Here is a 23,341-nt window from a genome sequence, read left to right as displayed (position 1 = left end):
CGGGCACGCGACGACTGCCGCTAGGCTCTCGCACCACGTTGCTGAGCACTCGCGAGCCGTCCACTCGGTGATCGCGACTCCTACTGACCTCTCGTTTTTTTTATTATACATTTTTTTCGCGTTAAAACTCCCGGAACCAACCGCTTCAACCGTCTTGTTTCAGGTTTTCGTCACAGGTCCTCCGACTCGGTGTCTACATCCGCCATGTGTAAATTTTAAATAATAAACAATGAATATATTTTTTACCATCTGGCCTATTAGCTTAGCTCAGCTAGTTAGAGCATTATGTTAATAACACAAAGGTTGCAGGTTTGAGCCCTGCAAGGGCCATCACCGAATACATAGGTGCTACATAATCCAAGTTTGGTTACATGTATTTTTTATTATTATATTTTAATCCGTATTTAAGAACCTGAGTTACGTGTTTGGGTCACTGAAATTAATTTTTGATATTTGCCGGCCAGTTGGGTTAATTAGACTTTTGGACCTTCGAGTATAAGAATCGAACACTAATACCACAAAACTTAATTTTTAACATAAAACTCCTCCAATTGGATATGTAGAGGACACATAATCTAGACTTTTGCACGTTGATTAAAATAATAACAATACCCAATTTGACCCGCTAGGTTGTATTGATGAGAAATTGAGAGGGAATGAAATTAAGTGGATTGAGTTTAATCCATATATGTATGTTTTTATTTTTTAATCTATATATGAAAATTTGGCTTACATGTCATCTCAACCGATAATGGTCCCGCTATGGAAACTGAAAATTCTACCATCTTGTCTATTAGCCTAGTTGGTTAAATCGATCATAATAACCAAATGAATTTGGCAGTCACCGTTAGATCTAAGCTCGTTTAATCTAAGCCGTGTGATGTTTTGAATCTTCATCCTAATATTTAAATGAGTCTAGATCTAACTGTGAATAATTAAATTCATTTGGTCATTAGGTCTATCTGAATCCAACCATAATGCAAAGTTCACAGGTTCGAGACATACATTAGGTCAATGAAATTAATTTTTGATATTATTCTCGCACTTGAATTAATTACACTCATAGTCCTCTAAGTATTAGGAATGAAATAACAATGTCATTTAACGTAATTTTTTAACATCAAAATCATCAAACTTTGCATTTGATTTCTTTTATAAACCTTTTATCCAAATTACGACAATAACAATCACCGAAAAGGATACATGTGTTGGAGATAATTGTTGTTAATTATCTCTTTACATATCATCAGATACTAACAGATAACTATTAGGCTTGTTTAGAGTTATTTAATAACTACTGTTTATGTTTATCTATACTACGTATTGGCAACCCTAGTTAAACTCTAACTCATGTAATCTACTATATACACAAGGCTTTATGATCAAACCTGATTGAGGGAAATTCATTAAACACAATATATCTTTTCTATATCTATTGTATATTCAACATGGTATCAGAGCTACCGTTTCCGCTTCGTGTTCCTTAACTGACCTAGCAGTCGCATCATCTTCTTACAATTCAGCCTCTATAGGTGTCCGATCTGTCCCTCCGGTCAGTGACGCCTTTGATTTTCTTTCTCCCTCCTTCACAGTTCGTGTTTTTCAATTGCTTGTCCCAGTTCGTGTTCTTCCTTCTGCCCAATTAAATTCCAGTTTCAGTTCTGCCCGATTACAAGTTTCGGCTATGTCCGATTAATTCCAATTAACTTCAGTCTGTTGAAATCACATTCGTGTTGGAGATTTAAGGGAAATGACATTTTAGTCTTTTGGCATTACTCTTCTAACTTTATATTGGGTTGGGCTTTATGTGATATTAAATTGTGATAAAGTGGGTTTAAAAAAAAAAAAAAAAAAAAAAAAAAACACCACAGGCGCTCGCTCTATGTATGAAATTGCCGTAATCGTTCCAATCTAATCCCCTTCAAAAGCAAATCTCTATGTGTGTCCAGCTTCTCTCTCTCTACTGAATCATCACTCACTCCCTCCTCTTCGTCTAATTTCAGCACTCCCTTTGCTTTGATTTGATTTCCTCCATTGCTGATCATTAGCAACTCTTCTAATCGGTGTATTCGCCGTCTTCTTCTTCTCTATTTGCTCGATTGATTGAGTGATATCGAATCTTTGTTAGATTTCTCTGTTATTTGTGATCATTGTAGTTGTTTTTGAGTTTCTGGGAGCTTCAACGTTTACTTTTATTGTTATAGGTGGTGCTGGGTTTATTGGCACCCATACTGTACTTTAACTTCTCAAAGAGGGGTTTAGGTTTCAATCATAGATAATCTTGATAATTCTGTTCTGTCACTCAAGCTGTTGGTAGGGTCATGGAACTGGTTGGTCCTCAGCTTTCTCAGAAACTTGAATTTGTTGTGGGTGATCTTTAGGAGCCAGGATGATTTGGATAAACTCCTTTCTCAAACCAAATTTGATGTTGCAAATCCTGGTCGTTATTTTAACAATGCAAGCAGTTGTTCCTGTTAGCTGTCTTTCGTCTTGATGCAGTTCTGTCTCCTGTAAGAAAGTCCTAATGTATTTGCAGTACTCTCTCTTCCTCAGCAATTTTCTTGGCCATTTCTTTCTGTACATCTTGATACAGAGTTCCCCCACAATCAACGTTCAAAACTTGCGATCCTTTGCAGATTCCCAAGCATGGAATGTTTCTCTCCAGGCATAGCTTTGCTAATCCGAATTCGATCAGTTATTCTTTTTTATGTTATTCTTTTTCTTTTGACATTCACGATCGATCATCTCTGCAACTTTCGATCGTTTTTTTTCTTCTGTCGATTTATTCCTACATACATTGTTGCTTCGCTGATCAAACTTCTTTCTTCTTCTTCCCCTGTCCATCTTGTTCCAAACCTAACACTATTCTTCATTCTGTCTGTCGTCCTGGAAACTTGTGTTAGTCTGTTTTTCTTCTTTGTTGCGTTCGTCTGTCTATCATCTTCAATTTTTGAAACGCTATTAGTGGTTCTATCTTCAGTTGAGTTATTCTATTTCCCAGTTTTAACTGTTAAACCAAATCCTTTCTTACTCTTCTTTGCTCCCTGCTTGTCCAACTTCTCTGTTTCCATTTGAAATTCCTAAACTCTACTTTCTCTTAATTTCTCTCATCTTCTCTTAGCTCTCGTTTGGGAGGAGATTAATGGAAGTAATGTAAGGTTAAATGATAAGTTAACATTGTTTGGGAGTTGTTTTCTGAGAGTAAATGAAGGTTAATGAGGTTAAATTTACTTCCTTTAACCTTCAAATCTAACCTCCAAATTGGAGGTTAATGAGAGTAACGTAAAGTTTTTTAATTTTTTCTTTTTTTGTCTCAAATTAAAGTTAAATTTAATTTTTCTTTCCCTCCATATTTAAACTTCCAAACGAAGTTAAGCATTTAACCTCGTTTACATTCTGTAAACTCCCAAACAATGTTAATTTTTAACTTTCATTTCCATCACTTCCCTTCACTTTCCATTACATCCTTTAACTCTCACCTCCATTAACCTCCAAACTCCCAAACAAAGGTTTAATCAAATTCAATCTTCCTTTCTCCTTTCTCTTAATTATTAATAGTTCCAATTCGGTGGGATTCCTTCTTATCAATCCTATTTCTTCCTCCTTCTCTTCCCAATTCTGCTATTTATCCATTGTTTTTTATTTTTATTTTAGCATTTTCTTTATCCTCCAAGATCAGATCAATCCACTTGAAGATATGTCTTAAGCCTACCTCTTCAAGTACATCATCATTGGCAACACTGAAGTTGGAAAATCATGTGTTCTTCTTCAATTCACAGATAGGAGGTTTCAGCCCGTCCATTACTTGACCACGACATCCGCTTCATTCCAACTAATCAAGTTGCAAATATCTTAATCAAGCCGCTTACAAGAGATCAGTTTGTCATGCTTTGCTCTCGCCTTTTGGTTCGCTCTCACTATCGTCTTAAGGGAGGGTGTTGGAGATAATTGTTGTTAATTATCTCTTTACATATCATTAGATACTAACGGATAAATATTAGGCTTGTTTAGAGTTATTTAATAAGGCCCTGTTCTTTATTACTTAATTTCAGTAACAATCAGTTCAGTTCAGTTCAGTTCAATTCAGTAGTAATCAGTTCAGTTCAGTTCAGTTCAGTATTCAGTTTCAGTATTCAGTTTCAGTATTCAATAATTTATCATTATTTATTATAATTATTATATATTATTATTATTTATATATAATTTATTATTATTATCATTATTTATTTATAATTTCAGCAATTTATTATAATTATTATAATTTATTATATATTAATTTATCTATTTTCATTATAATTATATTTATATATAATTTATGCTTTGTCATTATATATATTATCATTATTTATTATAATTATAATTATTTGGTGCAACTTATTTGCAAATTTTGCGAAAAGTAAATAAATATTATATTAATACGTTTACATTACAATGCTCTAAAAAATTAACTGGCTCAACTACCTTAATATCTCAAATAGTGCAATTTTATCCCTAATATTAGAAGCCAATAGCAATTTTACCCTTAACATTGATAAATTGAGTCAAGATTTTGTATTCATATGAAAATTCATATTTAGACGTTAGGAGTAAAATAACCCCGGACCCAAAACGTTAAAAGTATTTTTGTACCTTAATACTTAATTGTAATAAAAAGTTAAGAGTGTGTATTCATATAAAAATTTGTATTTAATTTCATAGGCTTTAAATTATATATAAATTTGTGTTTGTATGCAATTTATATTTTTAATTTAAATTAGACTCATTTTTATTTAATGTCATAGGATTTTATCGAGCCTAGATTTTATTTGATATTTAATTTGGTTTAATCTTTAATAATATGTTTATTTATTATTGATATTATTTTTTTTGGTAGAAATATTATTATTATTATTATTATTATTATTATTATTATTATAAGCTTATTAATGTCCAATATTATCATTAAATTATTTTAAAGTCTAATATCATCATTATTGTTACGTTCGATTAAATTCGGTTAAGTTCGGTATCATTTAGTTAAGTTCAGTAGCATTCAGTTAAATTCAGTTCAGTTCAGTATTCAGTATCATTCAGTTCAGTTCAGTTCAGTTCAGTTCAGTAGCATTCAGTTCAGTTCAGTTCAGTTCAGTTCAGTTTTTTTCAGTAATAAAGAACAGAGCCTAACTAGTGTTTATATTTATCTATATTACGTATTAGCAATCCTAGTTAAACTCTAAATCATGTAATCTATTGGGGTTTTCTATTTGATTGTATCGAAAGGCCCAATGAATTGGGATTTCCCTATTGGGCCAGGTCATTTCGGGGCAAGCGGATCATTTATGATGAAGAGGATGAGCTTCAAGAGAATGATTCGGGGTTCTTGCAGAGTGGAACCATGCAGTACCAGATACGAGATAGATCTTCCAAAGAACAAGGCTTTTTTCGAATAAGCCAATTCATTTGGGACCCTGCGGATCCACTCTTTTTCCTATTCAAAGATCAGCCCTTTGTCTCTGTGTTTTCACATCGAGAATTCTTTGCAGATGAAGAGATGTCAAAGGGGCTTCTTACTTCCCAAACAGATCCTCCTACATCTATATATAAACGCTGGTTTATCAAGAATACGCAAGAAAAGCACTTCGAATTGTTGATTCATCGCCAGAGATGGCTTAGAACCAACAGTTCATTATCTAATGGATTTTTCCGCTCTAATACTCTATCCGAGAGTTATCAGTATTTATCAAATCTGTTCCTATCTAACGGAACGCTATTGGATCAAATGACAAAGGCATTGTTGAGAAAAAGATGGCTTTTCCCGGATGAAATGAAAATTGGATTCATGTAATAGCAGAAAGGTTTCCCATTCCTTAGCCTGAAAGATATGTGGCCATGAAATAGGGATTAAGTGGAACAGAATTGACTGGGTGGTAGAGTCGTGGAAACACCTCTTTCTTCCATATTTTGGACATGGAACAATATGTTACTGCTGAAACATGAAAGAATTGAAATCTTAGATCAAAACACTATGTATGGATGGTATGAACTGCCTAAACAAGAATTCTTGAACAGCGAGCAAGCAGAACTATTACTCACTACATCAAAAAATTTCCATTAATGAAAGATGTAAATCCATTGGAAAATCAAAAATACGTATGTCGGATGAAATGGTGGTTGTTGCTATCTGCTCCAATAACGAATCATTGGTTTCACTGAATAACTAAATGAATAACTAAATAAAATAGATAGACCCTTCTCTTCGTCTCAGGTCGATGGATCTTCTCAATTGGAGGATCCCCTATATGGATAATACACATTCCAGTTGACCGGGCCTAATTCTAATTGTTTTGTTCCGAAGCAAAGATATCCAAGGGGCGGTTCGTCCTATTCAGATATTCACGACCAAGAAGTACTGGATTCTCTTTCGGATAGGCCCTGAAAGGAGAATGAAGGCTGGAATGGCAACAGACGTCTATTATTGAATTCACCCGACCCGAGAGTACCCATTTTTTTTTGGGAACATCCAGTGCCAAAGTCACTGAATGGGTAACCTAAAACAGACTATGGAATGTACTTTATTGGGTTACGGGCGGGCATTTTACCAGAGGTTTCTATTGTATCAACTACCCTTGTGTAATTCCTGTTGAAGCATATACTCGGGGGTGGTTGCAGGGCGGACGCTTTCAAAGCGGACTCCCCATTCATTAGATAGAGAAGATCACCAAGATTTCGTGATCCGCTGCCGAACTTATTCCAATTCCAAGATCTCGGATCGAATCGGTATTGATATACCGATTCGATCCGAGATCTCTTATTGAATTGCTCATTTAATGAGCATTCTCAATATTATGCCTTGAAGAGGACTCGACACGTAAGTTAGATTTTTGCACATCGATTAAATAAAATAATATATTACTATAATATAAATTAGTAGACAAAATGCTAATGTGTCACTTTCTTAGACTATCTATTGCTGATGTGTCTTTATATTATTGTCTGATTACTCCTCTTTTTTCTTATGTTTTGTTTACTTAGACCTTGTTTGTTTGGACGAAAATATTGTGTTCTGAAAAACTTTATGCAGGGAAAATATTGCGCAGGAAAATAAAATATTTTCCGGTGTTTGGCTACAACACTTGAAAATATTTTCCAACCACTAAATATAGGTCTTCTGTATTTTTTTTTCAATTGTATATATAAAACACAAAAAAGAGATTCACATGTATTAATCATAAATTAAGCACCAAATGAATAGAATAGCAAAGAATGGAATAGAAATGTGGAAAACACGAAAACGTTAAAAAAACGTGAAAAGATGTGGAAAACACGAAAATATTAAAAACACGAAAATCTGAAAAAATATGAAAAACAGAAAAACGTGAAAACACACAAAAAAAACGTGAAAATTTGTTTAAAACACAAAAGGTGGAAAAAGGCGAAAATCACGAAAAGTATAAAATATATTAAAAATGTGAAAACATGGAAAACACGAAAATATGAAAAACAATTAATGTTAAAAACACGAAAAACGTTTTTTCACATTTTCACATTTTTGGCATTTTTTGTATGTTTTCTCGTGTTATTAATGTTATTGTGTTTTTTTTGCATTTTTTCTTCATTTTTTTCCGTGTTTTCACGTTTAGTTTTTCGGTTTTCCCATTTTTCACGTTTTCTTTTTTTTTCACGTTTTTTTTTTATTTTTTTTGTGTTATTCAGATTTTTTCATGTTTTTCATATTTTTCACGTTTTCGTGTTTCTTATGTTTTCGTGTTTTGTTTGCATTTTTCGTCTTTTCATATTTATTGTGTTTTTCACGTATTGTCACGTATTTTGGGTGTTGTTATACCCAGCCTTGAATTCCCACCCCTAGCCCCGTGGAAGGATGAAAATGCCCTTTCAGGGGTTGAGGGTGGGAAAAGGCTTTTTTTTTGCCCTCCCGACATGCGGGCGTGTGGCTATCACGCCGCACCTTGCGGTCGGGCGTGATAGCCACATGCCCACATGTCGGGAGAGCAAAAAAAATTAGCCCGTTGTTCAATTAAACCCGTAAATACCTGTTAACACTACACAATTTTAATTAAAACCTGTAAATACCATACAATTTTAATTAAAACCTGTAATAATAATATAAGTTCATGAATAAATATTATCAATTAAAACACATACATTCATATACATCAATGTAATCTAGTCCAAGCCACTCTCCTGTCAGCATAAATATTGTCCAAGTGACGAACACTCGGATCACGAAATCTATGCCATTGGCTGGCAATGGGAGGCACTGGAAATTCAGGTCTTAAATAAAGACGTATGTAGTGTTCATAACTCCCCAAATGACAAATGACAATCTCTCGCTCCGATGGTCTTCCATCATCCGAACACATTGGCAATATAGTACAACATCCTAACTGTGGCGCAGTAAAAAGGAATATCACTGCATTCAACACAGATGCAACATCATATAAGTCATCCAGACTCACCATCCAATGGGACTGACCACACCACACCCCGCACCTCATTTTCTATAAACACTCTCACCAGCTTCCACTCCTCCTGATTATTTATGATGACGTCGGCTAAAACACGAAATCCACAGTTACCATCTGATACAACATCAAGGTATCCAGTAATATATGGTACGATTAGTCCCTGAACCCTATGTAAATATTGGTATCCACTGATATCCGCATAAAATCTGACTGCAAATATGAAAATATGAAGTTTGTCAGTGATAATATATTTACTTTAACATGAACTTATTTATTACTAAAATAAAATATACCCGACATCTCATTGTTATGTACAGAGGACGATGAGCTTCAGCCTCGACTACGACTACTCCTCGAAGTAGAAGACCAAGCATGACCATGTGCACCCTGACTGTACTCCTATGCACTAGGATTTCGCTTCGTAGATGAATTCCCCTTTGGCCTACCCCTAACTGTGTCTTTGACCTCGAGTTCTTTGTAACTGCCTTGATCGGGGTTAATTTGATCATGGATGTAAACATATATGCTACGCACCATTGCAGGATCTAATTTGTCAACCTTTTCCACAAGAGAGTGAAAAAACCGGTGATCCTCGGACCCATCACCATATACGAGAGCATTAACTGGTATGTCACTCAAACCATCAAATGCAAGAGTTTTCTAAAAAGGATGGATGCGCTCCACACTAACCGACGTATCCGAATCAATATATTTTTTTTTAATTTCATATGCACAAGGAATACCATGAGTCATGTGCAACACACATCCGCATTGCTAAAACACATCCACACTAAATTCGCACATACGCACCATCTCATCATATAGTACACGCAAATAGTAATGTGAAACATGTAAGTTGAGGTAAGTGAAAGGAGCTACACAGTGAGACACCGCAGATCTTCATCTCGATTCCTCAAGTGAGTATCTAGTTATATACAGTAAAACATTACAAAACTAATTTATTACAATTTAAAAGATTAAATTTAATAACAGAAATGATGTCTTACTTAATCGCATCGATCTGAGCCTCAATGTCCTTGTGCACATTTGCCCACACTGTATCGAGTGCACCAGTAGATGAATTCAACCACTGCTTCAACTGTGCATGTGAACTCTCTACTCGATAAGTTGTTGTGTTTCCTAAGTGCAACACTTTGTTAGCTCACGCTCTACAGAACTTCTCCTTATGCACTAGCCATGTGGTCTCCACATACTGTATCACACGAGGCCATTTGGCAAAAGTATTCTTCATGCTTATCACTGCCTCCTCATATTCGGCTACTGTCGGCGCTTCAATTATATTTTTCCATTTGGTATTATTAAAAATTTCTCCAAAAACCTTCAATCCACACAACTTGTCTACTCTATCCTCCACATTTTTATTAATATGCCATGTACACAACAAATGATGAGTTTCAGGAAAAACCTCACTAACCGGTCTCATCAATCCTAACTCCCGGTCAGTAGCAATGGTTGTTGGATGCACATCAGCTCCAAGAAAAAGCCTCAATTTTCCTAAAACCTACATATAACTACCCTCAGTCTCATCCTTTATAATTTATAGGCAATCAAGAAGTTCTTGTTTGAAGGCGTCATTCCAATGATCTCAAAAAATGACATTTTATACTTATTTGTTTTATATGTTGAATCTATACCAACAAACAAGTAGTAGGATCGGAACAGGGTGATCGAAGTAGGATGTGCCATAAAGAGGCGAGTCACAACATTGTTGCTCGGCTCCACTTGCGTCCAATGTATATAATCCATATCTATAGCAAGCTAATAAAACTGATTGATTACATCCCGACCCTCAAAACTCTCAGTCCTTATTTTTTCCCTGTAATTATACACATGTCTTTGGGTCGGGCAATCCTCAGGGTGTTTTTCTTTAATTGCTACAAAAATAGCACAAGGCTTTGCTTGAGCTGCACTCATTTGATGAATAATTTTTTTTGAACCAGAATTAGTCCCCTCATCTGTCCATAGCCCTGACGATATACAACCAATCCATGATTGTGTTGTCCTCTCTCTCCACCAACACCATTCACCACCCAACCCCCTAATTCAGCAATTTCCAGAACCTTCATCAGGAATTTGCAACCATAGTATTTAGTTTTCGTATTCCTCCGTACTATTTCCTCCATATCCATATCCCTAGTCCTTTGAGTATTCTTTATACCACGGGCACATTTAACCAGTATCCATTTTAACTTACCCCCTGTCTTGTGAGAAGCTATAGTTAATTCGAAGCCAAGCTGCTGTTTTGCCCAGTTAACAACTTCCTGGTATGTTTCAAATGTATGTACATGATAGAATTCCCCACTGTAATCGACACCGTTACCTCCGAAGTCTTCTAACGGAACCTGCAAATGATAAATAATGAACATTAGACTCCATTACGATTAATTTTGATAATTTTTCGGACCCTAAACCCCTAAAATTCAATTTTTAGACTACTAGATGTGTGTATATCACGCCCCACCACAAGGTGGGGCATGTGGCTATCACGCCCCACCATGTGGTGGGGCGTATGAACATCACGCCCCACCACATGGTGGGGCGTGATAGCCACACACCCAACAGTCCGTCATTCCATTTTTTTTAAAAAATCAACATAAATCAGAAATGCTCAAACGAAAAAATACCTCGACTTGAGCGGTTTGGTCGTTCTCGTCTCTTCCTGAGGATAACAGATTGCTCGCCATTATACGTGTAATCTCTGATTTCGGAAAGAAATGAGTTTGGGAGAGTTTGAGGGAGTTTAGGGTTTTTAAATTTTCACTAAGGGGCAGTTTCTTCTTTTTTCAGGGCTGGGGGTGGGAAATTGGGGCTGGGTATAGTAATCCACTTTATTTTCCTGCCCAAACAAACACTAGAAAATTTGGAAAATATTTTCCTGCAAAATATTTTCCCCCAAACGAACAAGACCTTATATTCCTTATTATTGTTTGTTTTTGTTTCACTACCCATTCTGTTAACTATTTCTAACACTACCCACATTCTCAAATGCTTCCAACTCTTTCTAACCAATTGAATCTCCAACACTTTTCTTTCACTACCCACATCCTCAACTGTTTCCAACTCACATATTCTTAGAAATTGAATCTCCGACACTCAAGCTCCCTCTCAGAAATTGAATCTCCAAAACTCGATCTATCATCCAGAAATCTCCTATATGCAAGAGTTTTGGTTCTTGCTCGATCTATTATCTAGAGATCTACTGCATGCAATCATTTGATCATTAATTTCAGTTTGGAAGAGAATCACAATCGATTTGCTCTTGCTAAGTTATATTTGCTTCATGCTTCTTATAATTAGGAATTAAGATGAAAGGATACTAGGTTTCTCTAATCCTTTTCTATTTCTTATCTCCTGAAATCTGCAAGACAATTTGGTTGGTTATAGTTATAGTTTTTTTTTGTTTTTGTGGGATTGAAGTCGAATGAAACTTAATATTTGCTGGAGGCAGTACTAATTAGTATACCTTTTTACCTTCGTACAGAGAGAGAACTACTTGGAGATAGACATTAACATGCATAGATTTAACTACATATCTAGACAAGGGTTTGAAGCATTTCAAAATAGGTTGAAGCTATGTACCTTGATTTTTGGCCTGACAATTCAGGTAAACATCCTTAATTATCAAAATTTAGTAATAATGATTTATATGTGACATTGTGTTGTAACTATTTGAACAAGGAAATAAGGTAAAGGATTTGCCAAAGCATATGTTATGCTGTATACGCCTGAATGAATTTGATAGTATGAAATATGAGATATTAGCAATGTTATCAGAACCAGACCGGACATCAAATCGGATTTATGATTGGATCACGGGTCACTTGGTCAGACCAGATGACTCGGATTGATCGAACCGGATGACATAATAAATAAATATTATTGATATATATTATATATATATAATTAATTTGAAATTATTTTATAAATTATGTATTAATTATAAATTATTTGTATAATATATATAGCAACATGTCATGGCTTGTAAACATTTTGTAACATAGTAATGTAACAGTAAAAAAAGTTGGTTATAATATATAGTAATGTTGAAAAGGCTATAGTGGGAATAATAAGAAAGAGAATAGTAAGAAGTTAATTTTTAAAAAAAAAAATATAAAGATAAAATAATAATTAACAATAAAAAAATTGAGGAAAGTTTGAGGCTATAGTGGATGGGAAGAAATAATATATGATAACGTTAAAACGAAGTTTGAGATAAAACAAAGCTTCCCACATCGGAAGTATGAAGCGGGGGAGTCCATGATAGGTGTTATAAATAATTTATTGCCTCTGACTAACAAGGATAGCAAAGTGGGTGGTGAAACCTGCTAACTAGGCTAATACAATATTGTTGTGCAGAGGAACAACTTTTAAACGGGGCCATTCCGGTTATTGGTTAGACCGCCGGTTTTCGATCTGATTCCGGTTCTATCCGGTTTGTTGCAAATGCAATAAACCAGTTCAATTCGGACCGGAGATCTGGCCGGTTTTCCAGTTTAACTGGTCGAACCGGCCGATCCGGTCTGAGTTTTATAACATTGGATATTAGGGTGTTGAAAAGAGTTGCCTTTATACAAGCAATACACAATATACTTCAAACCAAAAAACTGTATGCAAAATGACAAGGAGAAATTTCCATTTGATACTACATATATTTCAGTAGCAAATAATCGAACTTCCTTTCAAAAAACTACTCATTAAAATATATGTTTAGCTTGATTTACCTAAAAAATGCGAAGAAATAGTTAGGTTGTTGCTTTCGTAAAGGATAGAATGGTGGATACCATAAGCTTGTGATTAATCGGCTTTGTTATATAAGAGGATGAATGAAATTGACTGAATTTGACCGAAATTGACTGAATTTTGATTTGATGCTATTTATTATTTTATTTTTTGATCTACATATAATAATTTGGCTTACTTGTCGTCTACATTGACTATGGTCCCGCCATATGTAATATTTAAATACTATAAAATGATTTTTTCTTACTATCTGGCCTATTAGCTCAGTTGGTTAGAGCGTCGTGCTAATAACACGAAGGTCGCAGGTTCGAAACCTGCATGGGCCATGCCTTTTTAGTTTAAGAATGGAAGGGAATAGGTGAATGAAATTGATTGGATTGGGTTTGGTTACATGTATATTTTAATCCATGTTTAAAATCCGACTTATGTATCGTCTCGATCGGTAATGGCTCTGCTATGTGCAAAGAATAAAATAATATAAACTCAAATTTTTTAGAGTCAATGAAATTAATTTTTGATATTCATCAGACAGTTGGGTTAATCAGACTTGTGGACCTCCGAGTACAAGAATGAAACACTAATACCACAAACTTTAATTTTTTAACATCAAAATCCTCATATTGGATACGTAGGTGACACATCTAGTGTTTTAAAATAATAATAACAATACCCAATTTGATCTTGCTAGGTTGTATTGATGTGAGAAATCGAAAGGGAATGAATGAATGGGATTGAGTGGATTAGGTTTGATTACATGATTTTTTTTAATAAGACTTTGGCTTACATGTCATCTCAATCGATAATGGTCCCGTTATGTAAACTAAAAAATTAGGTCATCTTATCTTTTAGCTCAGTTGGTTAGAGTGTCATGCTAATAATACAAAGTTCATAGGTTCGAGACATGCATTAGGCCAATGAAATTAATTTTTCATATTCTTCTCGCACTTGGGTTAATTACAGTCGTAGTCCTTTAAGTATTAGGAATCAAATAATAATGCCATGAAACTTAATTTTTTAACATCAAAATCATCCAACTTTGCATTTGATTTCTTTTATAGTCCTTTCGTCCAAATTGTGACAATAACAGTCACCAAAAACGATACGTGGACGATATGTAAGCTAGATTTTTGCACGTTGATTAAATAATAATAATTTATTACTATAATATAAATTATTGATTACTCCTATTATTTCTTACAATTTGTTTACTCATCTTCCATAGTACTGTTTGTTTTATTTTCACTACCCATGGTGTTAACTGTTTTTAACACTAGCCACATTCTCAAATGCTTCCAACTCCCTCTTACGAATTGAATCTCCACCACTTTTCTTTCATTACCCACATGCTCAACTACTTCTAACTCCCTCACTCTTAGAAAATGAATCTCCAGCACTCGATTTCCCTCTCAGAAATTGAATCTCCAGTACTCGATCTATCATCCAGAGATCTCCTGCATGCAAGAGTTCTGATTCTTGCTCGATCTCATTCAGAGATCTCAGGCATGGAATCGTTTGATCATTTCAGGAAGAAAATCACAATTTGCTCCTCTTAAGGTATATTCGCTTTCTTATTCTTCTAATTAGGAATTAAGATGAAAGGATCATAGGTTTCTCTAATTTTTTTTCTAATTTTTTTATCTCATGTAATCAGAATGACAAATTGGTTGATTGTAGTTATAATTTTTTTCCATGGGATTGAACTTCAATGCAACTAAATATTTGATGGATATAGTAGCGATTATTATACCCTTTTACCTTCTTATATGGAGAGAACTACTTGGAGATATACGTTGATATAATATATTTAGCTACATATCTAGAAAATGATTTGAAGCATTTCAAAACAGGTTGAAGCTATGTACCTTGGATTTTGACCTGACAATTCAGGTAAAAATCCTTAATTATCAAAATTCAATAATAATGATTTATGTGTGACATTGTGTTGTAATTATTTGAATAGGGAAACAAGTCAGAGGATTTGCCAGAGTATATGTTATGCTGTTTACGCCTGAATGGACTTGACAATATGAAATATGATTTATTATGGTGGTGAAAAAAGCATCCTTTATATAAAATATACAAGCAATACACAATATACTTCAAACCAAAAAACTATTTGAAATATCACATGGAAAATTCGATAATACTTGAATATATTTACATTTGATACTACATATATTTCAGTAGAAAATAATCGAACTTCCTTTTGAAAAACTACTCGGTAAAATATGTGGTTAGCTTGATTTACCTAACAAATGGAAAGAAATAGTTAGGTTGTTGCTTTCTTAAAGGATAGAATGGTGGATACTATAAGCTTGCGGTTAATAGGCTTTGTCAGATAAGGGGATAAATGAAATTCACTGAATTTGGATTTAGTGACATATTTTTTTTTAATCTTATATAACAATTTGGCTTACTTGTCATCTTCGTTAACTAAGGTTCCGCCATATGTAACTTTTAATAATATAAATGATTTTTTTTAACCATCTAGCCTATTAGCTCAGCTGGTTAGAGCGTTATGTTAATAATGCGAAGGTCGCAGGTTTAGGACCTGCATGTGCCATTTAATTTTTGATATTCGCACACATTTGGGTTAATTATACTTGTAGTCTTTTGAGTATAAGAATGGAACATTAATACCATACAACTTAATTTTTTAACATTAAAATAATCCAACCGGATATATAGACAACATATAATCCAAATTTTGTTAGGTTCTGTTGATGCCGATTCCTGCATGGGCCAATAAAATTATTTTTTTATATTAATGAGGCAGTTAGGTTAGTTACACTTGTGGTCATCTGAGTACAGGAATGAAACACTAATGCTATAAAACTTAAATTTATTAACATCAAAGTCACCCAACTGAATATGTAGGCGACACATAATACAAGTTTTGTTAGGTTTTGTTGATGTGAAAAATTGAAAAGGAATGGATGAATGAAATTGATTAGATTGGGTTTGGTTACACGTATATTTTATTATTATCTTTTAATCTAGTGTTTAAAAATCTGAATTACGTGTCATCTCGAACAGTAATGGTCATGCTATGTGTAAAGTTTAAATAATATAAACTGGAAATTTTTAGGGTCAACGAAATGAATTTTTGATATTCATCGGGAAGTTGGGTTAATTAGACTTATGGACCTCCGAGTACAATAATGGAAAACTAATACCATAAAACTTAATTTTTTAACATCAAAATCCTCCAATTAGATAAGAAGATGACACATAATCTAGACTTTTGCTCATTGATTAAAATAATAATAACAATACCCAATTGGACCTTGCTAGGTTGTATTAATATGAGAAATCGAAAGGGAATAAATGAATGAAATTGAGTGGATTGGATTTAATTACATGTATTTTTTTTTATTTTTTAATCCATACATAAAAATTTGGCTTACATATCATCTCAATCGATAATTGTCCCTCTATTTAACTGAAAAATTCTATCATCTTGTCTATTAGCTCAGTTGGTTAGAGCGTTTTGCTAATAATGCAAAGTTAACAGATATGAGACATGCATTAGGACAATGAGATTAATTTTTTATATTCTTCTCGAACTTGAGTTAATTACACTCGTAGCCCTCTAAGTATTAGGACTGAAATAATAATGCCATAAAAGTTAATTTTAACATCAAAATCATCCAACTTTGCATTTGATTTCTTTTATAGCCACTTTCTCCAAATTGTGACATTTTTTATAGTCCTCTTGTCCAAATTGTGACAACAGCAGTCACCGGAAAAAGCTACGTGGACAACATGTAAGCTAGATTTTCCACGTTGATTAAATAATAATAATAATAATAATAATAATAATAATCTATTACTATAATATAAATCAGTAGACAAAATACTGATGTGTCACTTTCTTAGACTTTCTATTGTTGATGTGTCTTTATGTTATTATATGATTAGTCCTCTTCTTTCTTACGATTTGTTTATTCATCTTCCATATTACTGTTTGTTTTTGTTTCACTACCCATGGTATTAACTATTTTTAAGTCTCTCTCATAAATTTAATCTCCAACATTTTCTTTCACTGCCCACATCTTGAACTGCTTCCAACTCCCCCTCTTAGAAATTGAATCTCAAACATTCAATTTCCCTCTCAGAAATTGAATCTCCAGCACTCTATCTATCATCTAGAGATCTCATGCATGCAAGAGTTTTGATTCTTACTCGATCAATCATCCAGATATCTCCTGTATGCAATCGTTTGATCATTTTAGGAAGAGAATCACGATTTGCTCTTCCTAAGTTATATTCGTTTCCATTTTCTTCTAATTAGGGAATTAAGATGAAAGGATATTAGTTTTCTTTAATCTTTCTTCTAATTTTTTTTATCTCATGTAATCAGAATGACAAATTAGTTGGTTGTAGTTATATTATTTTTACGAGATTGAACTCCAATGCAACTGAATATTTGATAGAGGTAGTAGTGATTAGTATATTTTTTTACCTTCCTACATGAAAAGAACTATTGGGAGATAGACATTCATATGCATAGATTTAGCTAAATATCTAGAACATGATTTGAAGCATTTTAAAAGAGGTTGAAGCTATATACCTTGGATTTTGGCCTGACAATTAAGGTAAACATCCTTAATTATCAAAATTCAGTAATAATGATTTATGTGTGACATTCTGTTGTAATTATTTGAACAAGGAAACAAGGCTGAAGATTTGCTAGAGCATACGTTGTGTTGTATATGTTTGATTGGACTTGACAATATGAAATATGAGATATTAGGGTGTTGAAAAGGGTTGCCTTTGTACAGTATATACAAGCAATACACAATGTACTTCAAACCAAAAAACTGTTTGCAAAATCACATGGAAATTTTGATAATACTTGAATATATTTATATTTGATACGTAGAAAATAATTGAACTTTCTTTAGAAAAACTACTCAGTAAAATATATGGTTAGCTTGATTTACCTAACAAATGGGAAGAAATAGTTAGACTGTTGCTTTCGTATCGGATAGAATGGTGGATAACATAAGCATGTGGTTAATTGGCTTTGTTAGATAAGTGGATAAATGAAATTGAATGAATTTGACCGAAATTGATTGAATTTGGATTGTGGGCGACTATATACCGCACTAAAATTTCGGTTCACCGCCCTATATTGACATTTTTGCCCTTCTCATTATTTCAAACATAAGTTTTGAAATTCCAAATCCTCTCAACATCTTTTCCATTCTAAAAAAAACCGACCAAAAACGAGATGGCACGAAGAGGAGGCATCGGCAAAGGATACATGGGTATTACGGTAAGTATTTCCATAAAAAAAATTATCAAAATCGTGAGTAATCGGGCTGAAATTCGGGATTAAAATCCCAGAATTTCGCCTAGGCGGGCGCCGGAATCCATCTCCGCCTACGGTGGAACGCATGAACTATGCGTTCCACCGTAGGTGGAGATGCATAGTGTCGAGCGATCCACCTTAGGGTGGATCGCACGGCGCACGCGCTCCACCGTAAGGCGGAGCGCACGGCGCATGCGATCCACCTTAGGGTGGATCGCTCGACGTACGCGTTCCACTTAAGGTGGAATGCGTACAACGCATGCGCTCCACCTTATGGTGGGGCGCATGCGCCACCCGTTTGGCCTAAGGGCCAAACATTTGCCTCGGTGCATAAACATTTGCCTCGCCACCCTATCCTGATAGAAGCGCTCCCATCCTACAACGCTTTGGCCTCGGTGCACAAACCACCAGTGTACTATAGGGGGCACCGGAAAGTTAGGCGATAAATTTAAACGTATGTAGTGCTGGCAGTGATTCCCTAAATGAGCTATAAAAATCTCACGTGATGGTCTTGTAGCAGTCGATGCGGCATACAATGGTAAGATAGTACCACACAACGCTAATGTGTCCCCACCTGAGAAGCCAAATAACATGATAGCAGAATTGTACATGGTAGCAACCGGCCACAAGTCATCCCAAACGATCATCCAATAATCCGGCGTACAACCTGCACCGTCCCAACTTACTCTACGAAGAGCTGCATCAACAGTATCAACAAACACTCTTTGATACAAACAACGGTTAGCAATTACTTCATTTCGAATGTGATGCCTAACTGTCTGCCACGCTTCTTCGTCACCAAAAATGTAAGTTGCTACCGTACGGAAACCACAATTTCCATCACCTACAACGTCGTAGTATGATTCGACGTATGGTTTAATTATGCCAACTATTTTATCGGAATGTACGAATTCAGAACCATGATACGTTTTTCCATCTGCATTCATGTATATTAGTGTAAAACAACTCTATATTGCAAAACAGTTATAAAAAAAGTTAGGTTTATCAGATATAATTTACCTGATGAGGCAGCATTATGTACCGAGGATGACGAGCTAATTCTGCCACTTCTACCACGACTCCTAGATGAACTAGTAGAACGAGCCCGTCCACGACGAGTTTCATTATATTCCCAAGAACTCGGCATACGTTTTGTGGATTTGCTCACCTTAGGTCGCCCCCGCACGTTAATTTTGACATCGGGTTCGGTGTACTGAGCTTGATCAGGGTGTAGTTGATCATGGATAAACATTGAAATATTACGCATTACGGATGGGTCGGCTTTAGAGACTTGGTCCACTAAGGACTTAAAATATCGCTGCTCCTCGTTCAGATCATTACACCCGTCATTTTCATCAGTGTGACCATGATTGATTAAAAGTGTTCTCCAAAACACGTGAACACTCTCAGAACTGATCATTTGTTCCAGATCACAAGCTCGTTTCAGTTCACATGCACATGGTATCTTATGCGATGTTCTCAATACACAACCGCAACGCACGTACACTTCATGGCTCAACCCTCTCATACGCTCTAACTCTTGATTCAACAACTGCAGACAATAATGAGAGACTTTGAATACAAGTTGGCTTAATGGGCGTCCGGTGAAAGTGACTGATTGACGAAGCCGCTACTGTTCAAGCATGTACCTGATACGAAGACAAAATTATTATTAGTTAGTGAAATGATACAACCCTAAATGCAAATTCCAAAATCGCAGTAGAAGAAATTGCAAATACCTTATATTGGTTGCTTGTGATTCAATCTGCTTGTGAACCTTCTGCCATACCGTGTCAAGGGACCCAGTTGCCGTATTGAGCCATTGCTTTAGACTAGCATGTTCGCTCTCCACTCGACAAGTAGTTGTGTTACCAAAATGTAGGAACTCCTTTGTCCAAGCAACAACAAACTTCTCCTTATGCACCAACCACGTCTCCTCAACATACGAGATAACTCCTTTGAACCTGCTCATCTTTTCCTTCATCATCATAAGATTGGTCTCGTACTCCTCAATGGTTAATGATTCTAATATTGTTCTCCATTTGCCATTCTTGAATTTAGAGGCAAGGCCTTTATCTCCAATGATTCTATACACACGATCTTCCACATCCTTATTAATATGCCAAGTGCATAGCAAGTGCGCTGCTTGTGGAAAAACTTCTTGTATCGGCTTTAATAACCCAAGCTCCCTGTCACTAACAACAACGGTCGGGTTAAGATCATCCCCAAGCAAAATCTTCAGCCTTTGCAAAATCCAACGATAGCTCCCTTCGGTCTCGTCTTTAACAATAGCATACGCTATCTTGAAGTTATTATTGCATGGCGTCATCCCAACAATCTCAACAAACGGCATTTTGTACTTGTTTGTTTTGTACATTGAATCAATGCCGATGTACCAGTGGTAAGTCCTGAACATATCAACTGACTCTGGATGTGCCATGAACACATGCGTTATCACACCTGAATCAGCCTGTGTGTAATTGACATATTTGTTCTCCACAGCAATATGGTAGAATTGACTAGCCAGGTCTCTACCTTCAAACGCGTCCCTCCTTATTTTGTCCCTGTAATTATATATGTGTTTAATTACTGAGTTGTCCTCTGGGTGTTTTTCTTTAACTGCTGCTAAAATAGCACAAGGCTTTGCTTGAGCTGAAGACATATCACGCACAATTTGTTTAGATGCGATACTGAGTCCGCTCATTTGCCGACTTCCCTCTGGATACATACGCATTGTATGGTTATGCATTCCAGTTAACCCAGCCTTAGCCTTTATCCCCCATCCCGAAAGGTCTGCATGTTGATAGGCTTTAATCTGAAATTTACATCGGCACGCTTTAGTTTTACTTTTCCTAATTGCAGGAACTTCATCATTTTTCACAACACCTCTATATCGTTCACCCCCGTGAACAGCGCAACAACTTCTGTTTACCCCCATTTTTGTGCGAAGATATTACAAGCTCAAACCCATTCTGAATAGCTATCTTTTTTGCCCAATCAATAGCATCCTGACTGGAGGGGAAAACGGTATCCGCTATAAAACGCGAACTATAATCAATGTTATCGGGGTTCCAATCTTCTATCGGTACCTGAATATACGAAAAATTTACATTAAAATTACAAAAAAAAATACTTCGGGCCTATTTCTCCCGTTCGAAATTAGTTCGGGGCAATTTCTGTCCACTTTTGCCTGAACGGGCATGCTACCCGTTCCACCATAGGTGGAAACGGACAGCGCGTACTGCCCGTTCCAAAGGTGGAACGGGTGGCGCGTACCACCCGTTCCATGGGTGGAGCGGGTGGCGATTACCACCCGTTCCATGGGTGGAGCGGGTGGCGATTACCACCCGTTCCTTAGGCCGATCGGGTAGTTCATCCGATCGGCCTAAGGAACGGGTGGTAATCGCCACCCGCCCAGGCAAAATTCGAATAAAAAAAAATAAAAAAATGATTAATAACGTTTTTAATTCTCGTAATATTACCTCGTGTTCGAACTCATTGTCTTCGGGAATGTTTTGATCCATTTTTTTCAAATCCGGGATTTGTGCTCGGGAGAGAAAACTAGAGAGAGTTTTTAAGGTTTTAGGGGGAAAAAGTGGCAAGGGTAAAATGGTCAAAACAGTGCGGTGAAAAGGAAATTAAGGGCGGTATTTAGCAATACCCATTTGGATTTGGTGACATGTATTTTTTTTATTTTTTTAATCTATGTATACAATTTGGCTTAGTTTCATCTCTATTGACTAAGATCTCGTCATGTGGCCTATTAGCTTAGTTGGTTAGAGCGTCGTGCTAATAACGCGAAGGTCACAGGTTCGAGACCTGCATGGGCCATTTTAATTTTTGATATTCGCATACATTTTGCTTAATTATACTTATGGAACATTAATACCATGCAACTTAATTTTTTTAACATTAAAATAATCCAACCGGATAGTTATGGGCAATTGAAATTGTTTTTTTATATTCGCGAGTCACTTGGGTTAGTTACACTTGTGCTCCTCTAAGTACATAAATGAAACACTAATACTATAAAACTTAAATTTTTTAACATCAAAATCATCGAACTGAATATGTAAGCGACACATAATCCATGTTTTTTAGGATCTATTGATGTGAAAAATCGAATGAGAATGGATGAATGAAATTGATTGGATTAAGTTTGGTTACATGTATTTTTTATTATTATATTTTAATCCGTGTTTAAAAATCTGACTTACGTGTCATCTTGATCGGTAATAATGGTCATGCTATGTGCAAAATTCAAATAATAAGGTATAAAGAATTTGAAATCCTTCTGACATGCCAGTTTAGGTCCATTGCTTCTTCCTTAAGTCTAAGAGCCGATCGAGAGAATTTCATTACATTCTCGATTGTGTCCTTGTTCCGCGGGCGAGTTATATATATTAGATAATTTCTATAGAAGAGTAAGATCTTCCATTCCCCATCATATATGGATATTTTCGGTGATAATATTATACCTTGTGAATCATCAAACTGAATATGTAGGCGACACATAATCCATGTTTTTTTAGGATCTGTTGATGTGAAAAATCGAATGAGAATGGATGAATGAAATTGATTGGATTGAGTTTGGTTACATGTATTTTTTATTATTATATTTTAATCCGTGTTTAAAAATTTGACTTACATGTCGTCTTGATCGGTAATGGTCATGCTATGTGCAAAGTTTAAATAATAAGGCATAAAGAATTTGAAATCCTTCTGCCATGCCAGTTTAGGTTCATTGCTTCTTCCTTAAGTCTAAGAGCCGACCGAGAGAATTTCATTACATTCCCGA

General features: G+C 35.3%; 2 non-coding genes across 2 annotated transcripts; both read left to right on the top strand.

The window, feature by feature from the left end:
* The first annotated feature begins 13,478 nt into the window (after window positions 1-13,478).
* On the top strand, window positions 13,479-13,552 carry TRNAI-AAU (transfer RNA isoleucine (anticodon AAU)). Its single transcript has one exon. It is a non-coding gene; the product is annotated as a tRNA-Ile (tRNA).
* Window positions 13,553-22,300: 8,748 nt separating this feature from the next.
* Window positions 22,301-22,374, top strand: TRNAI-AAU (transfer RNA isoleucine (anticodon AAU)). Its single transcript has one exon. It is a non-coding gene; the product is annotated as a tRNA-Ile (tRNA).
* Window positions 22,375-23,341: the final 967 nt, after the last annotated feature.

This window comes from Euphorbia lathyris, chromosome 10 (assembly GCF_963576675.1).
Source record: "Euphorbia lathyris chromosome 10, ddEupLath1.1, whole genome shotgun sequence".
Taxonomy (NCBI): Eukaryota; Viridiplantae; Streptophyta; class Magnoliopsida; order Malpighiales; family Euphorbiaceae; genus Euphorbia; species Euphorbia lathyris.
This window is presented reverse-complemented; position numbering and strand designations above follow the sequence as displayed.